This window comes from Myxocyprinus asiaticus, chromosome 9 (genome assembly GCF_019703515.2).
Source record: "Myxocyprinus asiaticus isolate MX2 ecotype Aquarium Trade chromosome 9, UBuf_Myxa_2, whole genome shotgun sequence".
Taxonomy (NCBI): Eukaryota; Metazoa; Chordata; class Actinopteri; order Cypriniformes; family Catostomidae; genus Myxocyprinus; species Myxocyprinus asiaticus.
In genome coordinates, this window is record NC_059352.1 from 27529777 (window position 1) to 27546501 (window position 16725).

The window sequence follows — 16725 nt, forward strand, 5'->3', positions numbered from 1 at the left end:
TACCATTAAACATTCACAGTGCTGTGGAAAAAGTAAGTGAACCCTTGGATTTAATAACCGGTCCATCCTTCTTTGGCAGCAATAACTTCAACCAAGCGTTTCCGGTAGCTGCGAATTAGACCTGTACAATGTTCAGAAGGAATTTTGGACCATTCTTGCTTAAATAACTACTTCATCCATATTCTTAGGATGTTTGATGTGAATGGCTCTCTTGAGGTCATTCCACAGCATCTCTATTGGGTTAAGGTCTGGGCTCTGACTAGGCTACTCCACAAGGTTAATTTTCTTTTCTTGAAACCATTCTGTAGTGGATTTACTTAAATGAGTCAATGTCCTGCTGCATCACCCAACTTCTACTGAGCTTCAGCTGGCGCACACCACCCTGATACAGTGCATCCGGAAAGTATTCACAGCACTTCACTTTTCATTTTGTTATGTTACAGCCTTATTCCAAAATTGATTAAATTCATTATTTTCCTCAAAATTCTACAAACAATACCCCATAATGACAACGTGAAAGAAGTTTGTTTAAAATCTTTGCAAATTTATTAAAAATTAAAAACGAAAAAAATCACATGTACATAAGTATTCACAGCCTTTGTTCAGTACTTTGTTGAAGCACCTTTGGCACCAATTACAGCCTCAAGTCTTTGAGTATGATGCTACAAGCTTGGCACACCTATTTTTGGGCAGTTTCTCCCATTCTTCTTTGCAGGACCTCTCAAGCTCCATCAGGTTGGATGGGGAGCGTCGGTGCACAGCCATTTTCAGATCTCTCCAAAGATGTTCAATTGGGTTCAAGTCTGGGCTCTGGCTGGGTCACTCAAGGACATTTACAGAGTTGTCCCGGAGCCACTCCTTTGTTACCTTGGCTGTGTGCTTAGGGTCGTTGTCCTGTTGGAAGATGAACCTTCGCCCCAGTCTGAGGTCCAGAGAGCTTTGGAGCAGGTTTTCATCAAGGATGTCTCTGTACATTGCTACATTCATCTTTCCCTTGATCCTGACTAGTCTCCCAGTTCCTGCCGCTGAAAAACATCCCCACAGCATGATGCTGCCACCACCATGCTTCACTGTAGGGATGGTATTGGCCAGGTGATGAGCGGTGCCTGGTTTCCTCCAGACATGACGCTTGCCATTCAGGCCAATGAGTACAATCTTTGTTTCTCATGGTCTGAGAGTCCTTCAGGTGCCTTTTGGCAAACTCCAGGCGGGCTGTCATGTGCCTTTTACTGAGGAGTGGCTTCCGTCTGGCCACTCTTCCATACAGGCCTGATTGGCGGAGTGCTGCAGAGATGGTTGTTCTTCTGGAAGGTTCTCCTCTCTCCACAGAGAAATGCTGGAGCTCTGTCAGAGTGACCATTGGGTTCTTGGTCACCTCCCTGACTAAGGCCCTTCTCCCCCGATCGCTCAGTTTTGGCTCTAGGAAGAGTCCTGGTGGTTCCAAACTTCTTCCATTTACGGATGATGGAGGCCACTGTGCTCATTGGGACCTTCAATACTGCAGAAATTTTTCTGTACCCTTCCCCAGATCTGTGCCTCGATACAATCCTGTTTCGGAGGTCTACAGACAATTCCTTGGACTTCATGGCTTGGTTTGTGCTCTGACATGCACTGTTAACTGTGGGACCTGATATAGACAGGTGTGTGCCTTCCCAAATCATGTCCAATCAACTGAATTTACCACAGGTGGACTCCAGTCAAGTTGTAGAAACATCTCAAGGATGATCAGTGGAAACAGGATGCGCCTGAGCTCAATTTTGAATGTCATGGCAAAGGCTGTGAATACTTATGTACATGTGATTTTTTTCGTTTTTTATTTTTAATAAATTTGCAAAGATTTCAAACAAACTTCTTTCACGTTGTCATTATGGGGTATTGTTTGTAGAATTTTGAGTAAAATAATGAATTGAATCCATTTTGGAATAAGGCTGTAACATAACAAAATGTGGAAAAAGTGAAGTGCTGTGAATACTTTCCAGATGCACTGTATTATCCTTTAGGACAGTGGTTCTCAAACCGGTCCTGGAGGCCCCCCAGCACTGCACATTTTGCATGTCGCCCTTTTCTGACGCACCCAATTTAAGTCTTGGAGTCTCCACTAATGAGCTAATGAGTTGAATCAGGTGTGTTTGATTGATGGGACATCCAAAATGTGTAGTGTTGAGGGGCCTCCAGGACAGGTTTGAGAACCACTGCTGTAGGATATCTTTTTTTCTTTCATTTTAAATTTTTCAGTTCATTTTTCCCTCGGTGATGGCAAACGGTCCAGGCATGAAGCAGCAAAGCAGCCCCAAATCATGATGCTCCGTACCTTCACCGTACTTCACCATTGGGATGATGTTTTCATGTCTGTATGTGGTGCCCTTTTTATGCCATACATAATTCTGCATGTTGTTCCCAAACAATTCAACCTTAGATTCATCAGTCCATAAAACGTTTTCCCAGTAGTGTTGTGGAATGTCAAGGTGGCCTTTGGAAAGCAGCAGCTTCCTTTGTGGTGTCCTGCCATGGATACCATGCCTGTTTAATGTTTTCCGAAAAGCAAACTCATGAACAGAAATGTTAATCAGTTCCAATGATTTCTTTAAGTCTTTAGCTGTCACTCTAGGGTTCTTTTTTACCTTAATGAGCATTCTGCGGTGCACTTTGAGTCATCTTGGCTGGACCACCACTTCTAGGGAGAGTACTGTATAGATTTATAGATTTATGCCATTTATAGATTTTTTTTTTTTTTTTTTAACTGTGGACGGATGAATATCTAAGCTCTTCGAGATAACTTTGTAACCGTTTCCAGCTTTATGCAAAGCAACAATTCTTGATTGTAGGTCTTCTGAGATCTCTTTTTTGCATGGTCCACGTCAGCAGATGCTTCTTGTGAATAGCAAACTCAAAATGTTTGAGTGCTTTTTATAAGTCAAAGTACATCTAACCCACACCTACAATCTCATTTCATTAATTGGATACCAGTTTTGCCAACTCCTGACTCCAATTAGCTTTTCAAGTCATCAGCCTAGGAGTTCATATACTTTTTTCAGCATATACTGTGAATGTTTGAACGATTTAATCAATAGGTTCAAGAACAATACAATAATTTTTGTGCTATTAGTTCAAATAGATTGTGTTTGTTCATTATTGTAACTTAGATGAAGAACAAACCAGATTTTAAGAAAAATGTATACAGTACATAAATACAGAGAATTCCAAAGTGTTCACATACTTTTTCTTGCCATTGTATTTACCAAATGAATGTATGTGAATCTTTATGTCCATATATAAGCCTTCTGTAAAGCACTTTGTAAACACTATTTTCCAAGGTGCTATATAAATAAAGTTTCACTTACTATAACAAACACTTATTAAAAAATGCAGAAACATAAACACTTTGTAATAAGAGATAGAAAAAAAGACTGTAGAGGTGAAAGTTAATCAAATAATTTATATTATGTAAACAGCACTATCTGTCACTTCCACACGAAACATTATAAAAGCCACTCTCATTAAGAATGGCTATTCAAGCAAGGTTTTTGACTTAGTGGTTATATGGGTTATCTGCCCTTTGCCCTCCTCCAAACCTTGAGGTTTCTGTGTCTATTTTCCAACAAAGATCAGATCAAACGCTTTAGCTACAAAACATACTAACACATACAGCACTCAGGTTCAGAGATAATCTTAAATAAACACTGTGCCTGTGGCCCTTTTAAGCCAACTCTTTCTTTGTGGAACAACTAGTGATAAACTAATCTACTCTACTGAGAGCTGATCTCCAATTGCAAGTCTGGTGGATGAAAGAATTTTGAATCAATGTCAAAAGAAATTGAATATGAGGAATATTTCTAAACTTAGGTTGATACAATCTCCAGGGAATTCACCCCTTTAAAGTTTTTGGATTTTTTTTCCCCTTTTTAAAAAGGGCAAAGTGATCGGTTGCCCTACAATTGTAAAAATGTAAGGCGCATAATAAGGTCAGTCACTTTACAGAGATTTTGGTGAGCTGATTTTTCCCTTTGTGAACAGAATGGATCAGTGCATCTCTGCTGGCGCAAATACCATCCACCATCTGTCAACTAGCCCAATACACTCCTCCTGTCTATGGTAAAACATATGTGATTACAATCTATGATAAACACTTACATATATCACTCAAAGTAATTCAAATGAATCACTAATAAAATCCAGCATACCTCTCTGCTCTGTTCAGCCCACCCTTCCAATAACAGCTCCATATAATATCTCCACTGGGATAAGAATAGGATTAAACACATAGGCACACTGACACGCATACAATCTTTTCATGATAAAAGGAAACTTTGGAAGTGGAAAGAGCGCACTCTTTGTGTTATAGGGTATCTACTATTGCACCAAAAAAAGATCCTGATTGCATATTGTGGGCCACGGCATTTGTATATCTGTAATTGAGTTGGAGCTATCTTTAATTGGGCTTAAGATGTCTCCAACTCAATGCAAAGATATCTTCAAACCAATTAATGACGCTAGCAGTTTAATTAGCAGTATCAGGAAATAATGCGCTTAAGAGCCATATCTTGTGGTGTTTTCCTTTTACACATCTGAGAACAGATACAATCTTAAAAAAGAGAGAGAATGTGAGATATTGTGAATTAATTTACTTAACTTTAGTTCAGTAGTTCCGTTTTTTTTCTTTTTTTCTTGTCTCTTTCTTTTGTGCTTCATTTAAGCCTGTTTTTAAAAATGATAGACTCTCTGTCTGCAATGAGAGCTGGAGTTCAAGCTTGTCACAGACAAAAGGCGAGGCAGTGAGCAGGCGGAATATCAGACACACTTCCATTTTCAATGCTGAAGCTGTCAACAAACCAGACTGAACTTTTCCGCCCTTCAGATTAGATATCAAAGCTGAGCTGAATATGAGCACCTCTTCTCAACAGAGTTTTAAAGATAATTCTCCTCATGTTTGCAGATTAACACACTGTGATACCCATTCACTTCAAGTCAATGAATGGGTAGAAAACAAGAAAGAATTATGATTGATCCTGTAGGCTGCCAAGTAACAGCCGAGTATCCCATTAGTTGAATTAAAGGTGCATTCAGTAATTTTTTGTTTATGTTGCTCTGGCCGATATAGCAGTTGTCTTCAAATTATACGGACACCTAGCGGCCTGGATGCAGCATCAATTGCAGTCAGTCATCCCAACATAGTCTCATGATAACTCGTAATAGTTTGTCAGAGATTGCGAAATCGCAAGATATCGTACAACTTGGCTTGTACGAAAAGGTGCATCTTTTATTCCCATAGAGAACAAGCAATCAACCTACAGATTTTAAATCGATGCAATGCAGGCATCAAATGTTTTTACTCATTCCATATTTATTTATGCAATGCAAATGACAAATGTATGTCAATAACCAGTAATATGCTTCCCTCATCTCATTTCAAACCTCAATATTTTCTTTCTTCTGGGGTTATTTTTATTTTTCTATTATAATCATAGTTAGATTTAGGGTTTGGGTAAGGGTTTGGACTTTATGGTTAGGTTTGGGTAAATCTGAGAAAAAATCATAACAACAATGTTCATTAGTTTGTTTATTTTTCTCTATGCAAGTAAAAGCCGTATGTTTTTTGTATGAGAGTACTCAACAATTTTTTATGATTTTGTCATCTAGTACTAATGTAACAACTTGTCATGACCATCGAAAATGTGCAGTCAGCCATGATTCATTTATTCTGTGAGTAAAAGTGTCCGATAATAGGTGTTTTACCAAGATTGAAGGAATATCCCAGATTCAAGTTAAGCTCAATCGACAGCATTACCACAAACATTTATTTTGACTTTCCCCACCTTTTCTTTAAAAAAAGCAATAATCTGGGTTCCAGTGAGGCACTTACAATGGAAGTGAATGGGCCAATCTGTAAATGTTAAAATACGTATAAAATATAAAATAGTATTGCCACAAGACATAAACAATATGCGTGTTAACATGATTTTAGTGTAATAGGGCTCTATTTTCGTGAGTGTGCAAAGCGCAGCGCTACGCGCTATGACCATGCGCAACATCTTATCCAATTTTCATGAGAGCGCTAATTCTAAATGCAATTTTCATTGCACAAAATGCAAGTGGGCATGGGTGGGAGTGTTAACGCCACTGTGGATGTAGGTGTGCAAACTGTGGGTGTACTGTATTTAAATGAAATGGTGCTAAGAGCAATTTGCTATTTGCTATTATAGTCATTCTGCTAAGATGTTTCAATACCATGTCTTATCTCAGCGCAAGTCCAAATTCAGTTCCTACATTTGCAGTTTGGATATTCCACCAGCAGTTGGTAATAAAGTTCATGTCCAAACTCTTAAAATATAGTGAAACGTCTCGGTTACTGTCGTAACCTCTGTTCCCTGATGGAGGGAACGAGACGTTGTGTCGATGTAGTGACACTACGGGTCGATCTTGAGAGCCCGAGACACCTTCAGATCTTTGAGAATAGGCCAATGAGAATTGGCGAGTAGAATTTGCATGCCACTCCCCCCGACATACGGGTATAAAAGGGAGGCTGGAATGCAGATTCATTCAGGTTTTTGCACTGAGGAGCCAAGACAAGGTCCTGGCCATTACAGTGGTGTAGTTCAGCCTGTGGCAAGAGGGACACAACACTCGACATTGTGTCGATGTAGTGACACTAGGGGTCCCTATACAGAACGCCACAATGGCTGAACTGTGTTACGTGAACTGCCGATGCAGGTGTAGGCAAGCTACTGTAAGCGTAGGAACAGATGCACTCGGACTGCACGTAGCCTCCCCAGACGCCCAAAAACATCATGTAATTCCCAACAACCCTGAGGGGGGGAAGGAGACGTATCTAGTATGAGAGCAGGCTGCACAAGCTGCGGCCTTTTCTCTCTAAGTTTTTCTCTCCACAGAAAATTAGATTCGGCTGGGGCCTTTAAATGCTCGTAAAATGCGCTGGGGAAGGTGTTCTTTTCCGTTCCTATTCTTTCAGGGGGAAAAGACCCCATGGAGGCCACACCCTGCCCTGAAGGGGAGGGTAAAAAAGTGGCGAATACATCATATGGGCCTAAGGCCGCACATGGAAGAGGCGCGGCGGTAGGTCCTGCCCTTCGTAGGGGAGGAGCTCTTCAAACGCAGTGATTGGGGCAGAGAGGGCTCTGCCAAGGGAGACGCGGGTCTACCGAAAAAGGGTGACCGTACCACGGAAGATACATCACAGAAGGTTACCGGGGTAACCGAGACCTGTGGAGCACTTACCCCAGTACAGGGAACGTTAGCACACATACTGGGTCCGACTACGAATTCCTCCACTGAATTCATGAGCCAGAGGGCTAGGAGGAAGGATATCCAAGGTTCACAGGTCATGATCACACATGGGAGAGAAGAGCGCATGGCTTCATCTCGTGGAGGGGAAAGGCGCTATACACAAGCGGTACACCCAGCCAGCTGCTCCGCGTAATGAAACTTACCTGTTCGTACGAAACCGGCTCAACCGGAGACTGTAAAATCTCACGAAGGTATTGGGTGTTGCCCAGCCCACTGCTCTACAGATGTCTGCTAGAGAGGTGCCATTGGCCAGTGCCCACGAGCATGCCACACTCCTTGTGGAGTGTGCTGGAACCCGCGAGGGGGTTGGCACGGACTGGGTCTGGTTGGCCAAAGTGATGGTGTCCACGATCCAGTGGTCAAGCCCCTGTTTTGAGACAGCATTCCCTTTCCGCTGTCCGCTGAAGCAGACAAAGAGCTGCTCAGAGCGTCTAAATCTCTGCGTGCGATCCAAGTAGATTCGCAAAGCACGCACCAGACACAGCAACGATAAGGCTGGGTCTGCCTCCTCCATAGGCAGCGCTTGCAGGCTCACCACCTGATCCCTAAAAGGGGTTGTGGGAACCTTGGGCACATAGCCTGGTCGGGGTCTCAGGATCACATGAGAGTCTTCCGGACCGAACTCTAGGCACTCTTCGCTGACAGAGAACGCTTGCAGGTCCCCGACCCTCTTGATGGAAGTGAGCGTGGTCAGGAGGGCGGTCTTCAATGAGACGGCCTTTAACTCTACTGACTCTAGGGGCTCGAACGGGGCTCTCCGTAGATCTAAAAGGACCACGGAGAGGTCCCATGGGAGAAAGAGGCACGGCCTAGGAGGGTTCAACCTCCTGGCGCCTCTCAGGAACCTGATGATCAGGTCGTGCTTACCGAGAGACTTACCTTCAACAGCATCATGGTGTGCTGCTATAGCAGCTACATAGACCTTGAGAGTGGAGGGGGACAGCCGCCTGTCCAACTTCTCTTGCAGGAAGGAAAGCACTGACCCGACTGTGCACCTCTGGGGGTCTTTGCTATAGGAAGAACACCACTTAGCGAAGATACACCACTTCAGGGAATACAGCTGCCTTGTAGAAGCTCTGGCCTGAGTGATCATGTTAACCACTGCGGGCGGTAGACCAGTTAGGTCTTCCGCATCCCATCCAGGGACCAGGCATGGAGATTCCAGAGGTCTGGGCGTGGGTGCCAGAGGGTGCCCCGTCCCTGAGAAAGAAGGTCCTTCCTCAGGGGAATTTGCCAGGGAGGTGCTGTTGCGAGGGGCGTGAGGTCCGAGAACCAGGTCTGTGTGGGCCAATACGGAGCCACGAGAATGACCTGCTCCTCATCCTCCCTGACCTTGCACAGAACCTGTGCAAGTAGGCTCACTGGGGGGAACGTGTATTTGCGCAGCCCCCGAGGCCAGCTGTGTGCCAGCACGTCTGTACTGAGGGGAGCTCCCGTCAGGTCATACCAGAGTGGGCAGTGGGAGGATTCCCGGGAGGCTAACAGGTCTACCTGTGCCTTGCCGAATCGAATCCAAATCAGCTTAACCACCTGGGTGGAGTCTCCACTCTCCCCTGAGTGTCACCTGCTGCGACAGAGCATCTGCAGTGGCGTTGAGGTTGCCAGGGATAGGAGTGGCCTGCAGCGACCTGAGTCACCGCTGACTCCAGAGGAGGAGGTGATGTGCGAGTTGCGACATGTAACGAGAGCGCAAAGCGCCTTAGCAGTTTATAAAGCCACTGTCGTCATGTTGTCTATCCGGACCAACACGTGCTTGCCCTGGATCAATGGCAATAGCCTCCACAGGGTGAGCTGTACTGCCAGCAACTCAAGGCAGTTGATGTGCCAACGCAGGTGAGGTCCTGTCCAGGAGCCAGCGGATGCATGCCCATTGCACACGGCGCCCCAGACTGTCTTGGCGGCCCGGGCAAGCAGGGTGGTCAGCTCCGCATTGGCCTCAGACTGGGCTGCCACACCCAAAGACGGCAGCCCGGTCAAGTCCTCGGCGTCCGACATCACCAAGGCGCTCTCCGATGCAGCGATTGACATCTCATCCGGTTCACGAGCTCCGAAAGAGACATTAGGCTGGCACTGAGGTGAGCTGCCTGTCTCATCCCATAACTGGATGGGTGCAAATGAGCGTACCGGGGAGTGGGCGGTCCGTGGGGGTTAAACCGGTGGAACCGTACCCATTGAAGCCCCCGAATCGCCTTCAGTGTCAACCAGGGCGGCCTCGTACTCGTAGGTAGAAGGACCAGCAGGGGGGACAGCTGAAGTGGCTTTCCCTCGAAAAAAGGCTACCGCAACGTTGCCACGGTCATGTTCTCGCAATGAGAACGTGAACCATCCACGAATGCTTCCTCAACGTGATTTTGGCCCAGGCACGTCAGAGTCTAAGAGGTAAAGACCGCAACCAGGAACTGCACAGAGACAAAAGGGCATCTTTAAAAGACGCGTCTTAAAAAGACGTTCAGACGGTCACTCTTAAAGCCCATGTGGAGGAAACCATTCAGAGTAGGGTTAGGGTTAGGGGATAGAATCTATAGTTCATACAGTATAAAAATCATTATGTCTATGGAGAGTCCTCATAATGATAGCTGCACCAACATGAGTGTGTGTGTGTACAAAGAAATCGGTAACACTTTACAATAAGTTTCCATTCGATAACAATAGTTAACACATTAGATATCATGAACAAACAATGAACAATATCTATTTTTTCCAGTATTTATTAATCTTTGTTAATGTTAGTTAATAAAAATACAATGGTAACACTTTACAATAAGGTTCCTCTCGTTAACAATAGTTAATGCTTTAGGTATCATGAACAAACAATTAAAACATATATTTTTTACAGCATTTATTAATCTTTTTTAATGTTAGTTAATAAAATACAATTGTTCATGTTATTTTATGTTAATTCATAGTGCATTAATGTTAACAAATACACATTTTGATAAAAAAATTTTTACTACTATATGTTGAAATTAACATTAACCAATATTAATAAATGCTGTGAAAGTATTGTTCATTGTTAGTTCATGTTAACTAATGTTATTTTTGTAAAGACATAGGAACCCAATTATTTTCATGCCGTTTGGTTCCGTTTAACATTCTTGAACATCTGCATTTACTGGCCCATGATTCTGTATTGCACAGTGTTTCCTGCACCACTAATGCATCCACAACATCAAGACAAAATAAGTTTTATGTTTTTTTGAGTTTGTGAGTTGTGAGTTTGCCGTCTGAATTGAATGTGATGAGACAGAAATACTTGAGTGGGTGCCGCAAAATAATACAAAGACAATAAATTGACAATGCATCTTTCAACTGAATTGTCCTTGCTGACTGCATGCAACAAAAAGCATACACAGCATGACCAGTGTAAAACAACTCACAAACAAATGACTCTTATGAGCTGGTTCTTTTTAATTAATCCATCAAAAAGACTCAAAAATCTGTCAGTTACAAATCAGTTGAGTGACATGTTCAAAGTCATAGTGTGAATATATAACCTAATATTTCTAAAAAGCAGGATTTTTAAAAAATACAGCCATGTCATAATTATTCAACCACTAGCTGTTTCTTAAACATGTAAGGCTAGACAAGTAATTGTTTTAAAACAAAATCAAGCCATCACTCTACAATGGCACTTATTTAAGTTTTAAAATTTAAGTTTAGTGTCGTAAGCAAACGTCTATCTATGTAAAAAAAAAATGCAAATAAAAATAAGCTGTCACAAAAGCTAATAGAGGAGATTATTTAATTACACAAGAAAGGCCATGGCTAAAAGTACATTTCCAAGGCACTTCAATTTCCAATAGACAAAGTTGGCAGCACCATTCATGCATTTTTAAAATATGATACAACAGCAACCTTCTTGGGGTGTGGAGGAAAGCAAAACTTCACCAAGGGAAATGTTGACTTGAATATTCAAGAACAAATTTGGAAAGACCTGTGGAGTCCTGGAAGAAGGTTTTATGGACGTCTGACACTAAACTGAAAATGAGTTTTAGACGCATGTGCCAGCAGTACATCTGGAGTAAGAAAGGCAAGCAGATGACAAGAACGACACCATCCCTACGGTCAAGCATGGAGGTGGCTCAGTCCTGTTATGAGAGTGTTTTGCAGCTGCAGGAAATGGCTATCCGGACTATGTGACTGACGCCATGGATTCTTTCAGGTATCAGGTCATTTTGGCAAAATGCCTTCAGTGTGTAAATTGAAGCTCGGTGATCACTGGACAATAACACCAAGGATACATCCAAGTTGTCCAAAATCTGGTTCAGGGATGGGTCGTGGAATGTCCTTGAATGGCTCTTTCAGTTCATCATTAAAATCCCATTGAAATCTTTGTTGGGATTTCAAGGAAGCAGTGGCAGCACAGAAACCAAAGAATGTCAATGAGCTGGAAGCTTTTGCTTATGAGAAATGTGGCCTGAGAACACTTACCTGAAACATTTACTTGATGTTATTAAAGGTAAAGGATGCTCCACAAATGATTGACTTTGGGGGTTGAATATTTTTGACATGACATTTGTGGAGAGAACTGGTTATTTTTTATTTTAAAATTTGGGTAAACTGAACTCTTTGTTCTCAAAATCTCTCAAATGTGTATTAAAAACTTACTTTGTTTACTGAGGTTTAGTTGACGTGTTTTAATTCCAATCACCAGAATGTATTGCTGGTCAGGGGGGTTGAATAATTTTGATTGCAACTGTGTGTGTATATATATATATATATATATATATATATATATATATATATATATATATATATATATATATATATATATATTCCCATCCCTAGTTGTAAGTGATATCTCTCTCAAAGTTAGAGTCAGTAGGGAATACTAGACCAGGACGCACCCTACATAAATTATATAAGCAGCAACAAAAATTCCTCCAGAGACCCCCACACACAGTCAAACAAATCACATCCAAATATGCTCTTATGTAAAACCTAATGAGTGCAGGCAGTAGATCAGCAATTCACATGTTCGTAACTGTCTCTGTAATTGTGGGCCCTAATTATTCTTTGATAAATGACTCATTTGTAGCTACAAAATCACTGGTGACTCACTATATCTATCTGGCTGGAGAGCATAGAAAAATACTTTATAAAAAAATATTAATTTTAAAAATATCAACACATTTTTATCATCAGGCACTCTTTAGCTGCACAAGTGCAGGTCACTATTTGCCTCACAAGTGCAAGAATCTTGTAACACCTAGTTGAGTGGTAAAGTGTGTCATGGACCCTTTTCACAGACCTTTTAGGACACGTTTCCGCCTTCTTTAACAACGTAAATGTAGCAAACTTTTCCAATTTTACAAATATTTAATGTAAATTTATAACATTTGAATTTTTATTAATTACTCTGGAATAAGTTTTAAAAAATAAGTTAACACAGCTGCGATGAGGTTTCTTACACACCTGCTGAGGGAGTGACAGAAAATGTATCCTATTTCGCTCTTCTTATTCCTGTTATACTGCGCTCTCTATTTTGATATTCTTTTGCAAAGCTGGGAAAGCGTAATAGTTGTTTTTTCTTTTGCTATTGGAGTAAAGGGGAAAGCAAAAATACATTTTGCTGTTGTCCCCATTCTCCGCCATTCAAGTTTATCCAACTATGACAACTTCCGCTTCGCAAACGTGGACATGTGAAAAGGGTCCATTTCAGCGCCACTGACGTCATCAAACGGTGTTGCAAAAATAATGACTGTTTTCAAACAGGTTTTCCGAACCCTCCCCCCATTTCTATTAATCAGACAAACCCACCCAAAACTCATACCACTGTTTGAGCCAATGTTGCTTTGTTGGGCTGGTCAGGATGCTCATTCAAACAGAAATTGTTTCCTGTCTCTGCATATTAAGCTGGGATAGGAGAAAGTATTTAACATTGAAAAAAATGACAACTTAGCTTAAACTACTGTACTCACCCTCATGCCATCCCAGATGTGTATGACTTTTTCTTGACCTCTTCAGCTGTACACATGCAAAGATTTTTAAAAGAACATCTCAGCTCTGTAGGTCCATACAATGTCCAAAAAGCATATAATGACAGCATAAACGTAATCCCAGAGTAATCTCCAGTGGTTAAATCCATGTCTTCACAAGCGATATGATGGTTGTGGGTCAGAAACAGATCAATATTTAAGTCCCTTTTTTATTCAAATTGTCCTCCCTGCCCAGTAGGTGGCGATATGCACAAAGAATGGGAATCACCAAAAACAAAAGAAGAAGAATGTGAAAGTAAAAGTGGAGATTTATGGTAAAAAAGACTTACATTTTGATCTGTTTCGCACCCACACCTATCATATTACTTCTGAAGATTTGGATTTAACCACTGGAGTCTTATGGATTACTTTTATGCTGCCTTTATATGCTTTTTAGATCTTCAAAGTTCTGGTCACCATTCACTTGCATTGTATGGACCTACAGAGCTGAAAAATGTTTCTAAAAATCTTCGTTTGTGTTCAGCAAAAGAAAGTCTCACATCTGGGATGGCATGAGGGTGAGTAAATGATGAGAGAATTTTCATTTTTGGGTAAACTATCCCTTTTATCACATAAAATCGCAGATACAGTACCTTACATGAAGTCTGATGACATTGATATTTATAATGCTCCTGAGTAATCTATTTTGCATTTTGTGATTAAAAAAAGAAAAGGAAAAAAGAAAGCAGCAATGTCAAATCCGTCTAACATTATTAATTCTGGTTCACATCATTAACATATTTGCGATAAAAGGCCACAACCATATTCCAGAATAATAAAAGCGGAATATATACATCTCTATCCAGTTCAACTGATTTTGAATCCTCCCCCTAAACACTGGGCAGAGAGGGCTCATGAAAGAGACCTCGCTGTCCCTTGTGTCCCCTGCACTGGGAATGGAAGGCAAGTCTTCATATTAAAACTTCAAATAGTTCCTTTGTAACAAGAAGGGGTAGGAGTGGAATAGTTCATTTATACTTTATACACTTTCTCTTCTTGAGAAATGTCTCCACCATCCCTCTGAAGCCTCCATTCTTTCACATACGCAAGCTCAGAAAAAAAATAATAAGGGAGGAATGAGGGAAGAAGAAAGAGATTGAGTGTGTTGCTCACAACACACTCAAGTTGTTAGGCATTTTAATTGGATAAAAGGAGAAGATTAAAGAGTTCTTGACTGCCCCCCATAAATAATTGATTTCTAATGTATTTGGGGTAGCAGGCAGATGCCGTTGTTTGGCGATGGTGGATGATTTGAGTGGCAGGCCTGCTAAGATTTCCTGCACATCTCCATCTCGCCATTCTTTGTTTTTTCACGCTGCGATACAGAGGGGCGAATAAAAGGCGGCGCGAGCGCGAGCAGCAATTTTGATCTTACATCGCCGCAAATCAAAGATCATGTGTGTAAAGAGGGAATGCAAGGAACTTTTTTGTGGAAGGCCAAACTTTTCTCACTCGGTGAGAGAATAGAAGGTGTGATTCTTTAAGGAGAGGGAAAAAAGCAGCCTTCTCAGTACTGGAAGACAAAGCGTATCACGACAACATGCATGTAAACAAATAAACAGTACAGATCCACAACACATATTCTGGGGTTGCGAGAACTTTGTTTCTTCAGAAAGAATATTTTGTGGTATAAACAACAGATTATTATTAGCCAGAAATAGTAGCAGTAATGCAACACAGTGCAATGGATTCCCACAGATGGAATTCGTCTTGTTTTTTTAGGAACAATGGCAAACAACACATTCCTGCAAGCTGGAGTAAAAAAAAATTTGATGATTTAAAAAACATCTGTTTCAACAGCAAATTCTGCTCCAGCAAATTATGCTGCTCTAATTCACAAATGTATTACAAAGCAATGTTACCAAACACATACTCCCCCACACAAAAGCTTAGAGGGAAAAAATAAATTTGTTGTGACAGGCTCCACTCAGAGACCAAAAAAGAAAAAAAAGGTACAAAGTCATGCTAAATGTTTACACTTTATTATGGCCACAAACAAACATTATAGGTCACTGAGTGTTTAACAGCATATATAGTCACAACACATTAAGAATATGACTGCCAGCTACTGCTGCATTAAAAGCCCCAAATTAGACTCTGTTCCTTTTTATTTCACAATTTGAAATTCCTGGCCTTTTTTTCACTCTTACTGTGTTTTCTCTCATTGCTCTCAGTTGTCTGTATGTATTCATTCAAAAGGCATTCCATGCATCCGTACAGCTTTGGTTTGCCTTGAGTTGACAAAAGGAATGGGTGTCATCAATGTGCTTCAATCTCTCAATGCCCCCTACCCATAACCCCCTGTAATCTCATTCCCATGTCAACAAACAATGATGAGGCAAAGTGGGATGTGACTCTAAAACGGGGGCTTGGGGGGGTAGCATGGGTGCCACAAAGCATTACCTCTCAGTGTGTCAGGCCTGTAGGGCAGCGTGCAGATGAGAGAGAGGGTAAGGAGTTGGGGGGTGGGGGGATGGGTGGTATGGGTTACATGTTATCGAAATAGTTTGGAGGCAGTGACATGGATGGGTGCCAGGGTGTAAATAGGGTGAGTGAATAGAAAAGGGGAGAGAGTGAGAGAGACTAATAGGGAGAAAAAGGGTTGGAGGGGGCAGGTGTGAGAATGTCAGAATCAGAATCAGAATCAGAATGAGCTTTATTGCAAAGTGTTCTCATGTACACAAGGATTTTTATTTTTTTGGGTGATAGGAGAAACAAGTGCACACAGAACATTACAGTGAGACACAGAATATAAAACAAGGTAAGAGTATAAATAGACACACAAATAATAGGACATATAACAGAATGGCGTATGTACATGTGCAAGTGGTAATGTATGTGCAAGGTAGGGGTATGTACAATTATTGAATTAAATCTGAGTGAATTTACATAAGATATTTATTTACATTATTGCACTATGGGGGAGTCCTGAGGCAGATTAATTGTACATGAGGAAAATGGCCTGAGGGTAGAAACTGTTCTTGTGCCTGGATGTTCTGGCACTCAGTGCTCTGTAGCGCTGGCCAGAGGGCAACAGTTCAAAGTGGGAGTGGGCAGGGTGTGTGGGGTCCACAATTATTCTACCTGCACGTTTCCTCACTCTGGAGACGTATAGGTCTTGGAGGGTGGGCAGGGGGGCACCAATAATCCTCTCAACAATCCTGACTGTCTGTTGTGCGGGGGGATTTCTCCTGAAGTCCACTATCATTGCCATTGTTTTGAGCGTGTTCAGCTCAAGGTTGTTGTGACCGCACCAGACAGCCAGCTGATCAACCTCCCATCTGTATGCAGACTCGTCACCATCACGGATGAGGCAGATGACCGTGGTGTCATCTGCAAACTTCAGGAGCTTAACAGTTGGGTCTTTTGCAGTGCAGTCATTCATGTACAGGGAGAAGAGCAGTGGAGAGAAAACGCAACCCTGAGAAGCACCAGTGCTAATAGT

The 16725-nt window shown here is 41.8% G+C and overlaps 1 protein-coding gene across 3 annotated transcripts in view; it reads right to left on the minus strand.

Moving 5' to 3' along the window:
• The window catches only part of LOC127446356 (lipoma-preferred partner homolog), a 324624-nt gene that overhangs the window by 38734 nt on the left and 269165 nt on the right, over window positions 1-16725 (minus strand). The window lies entirely within an intron of this gene.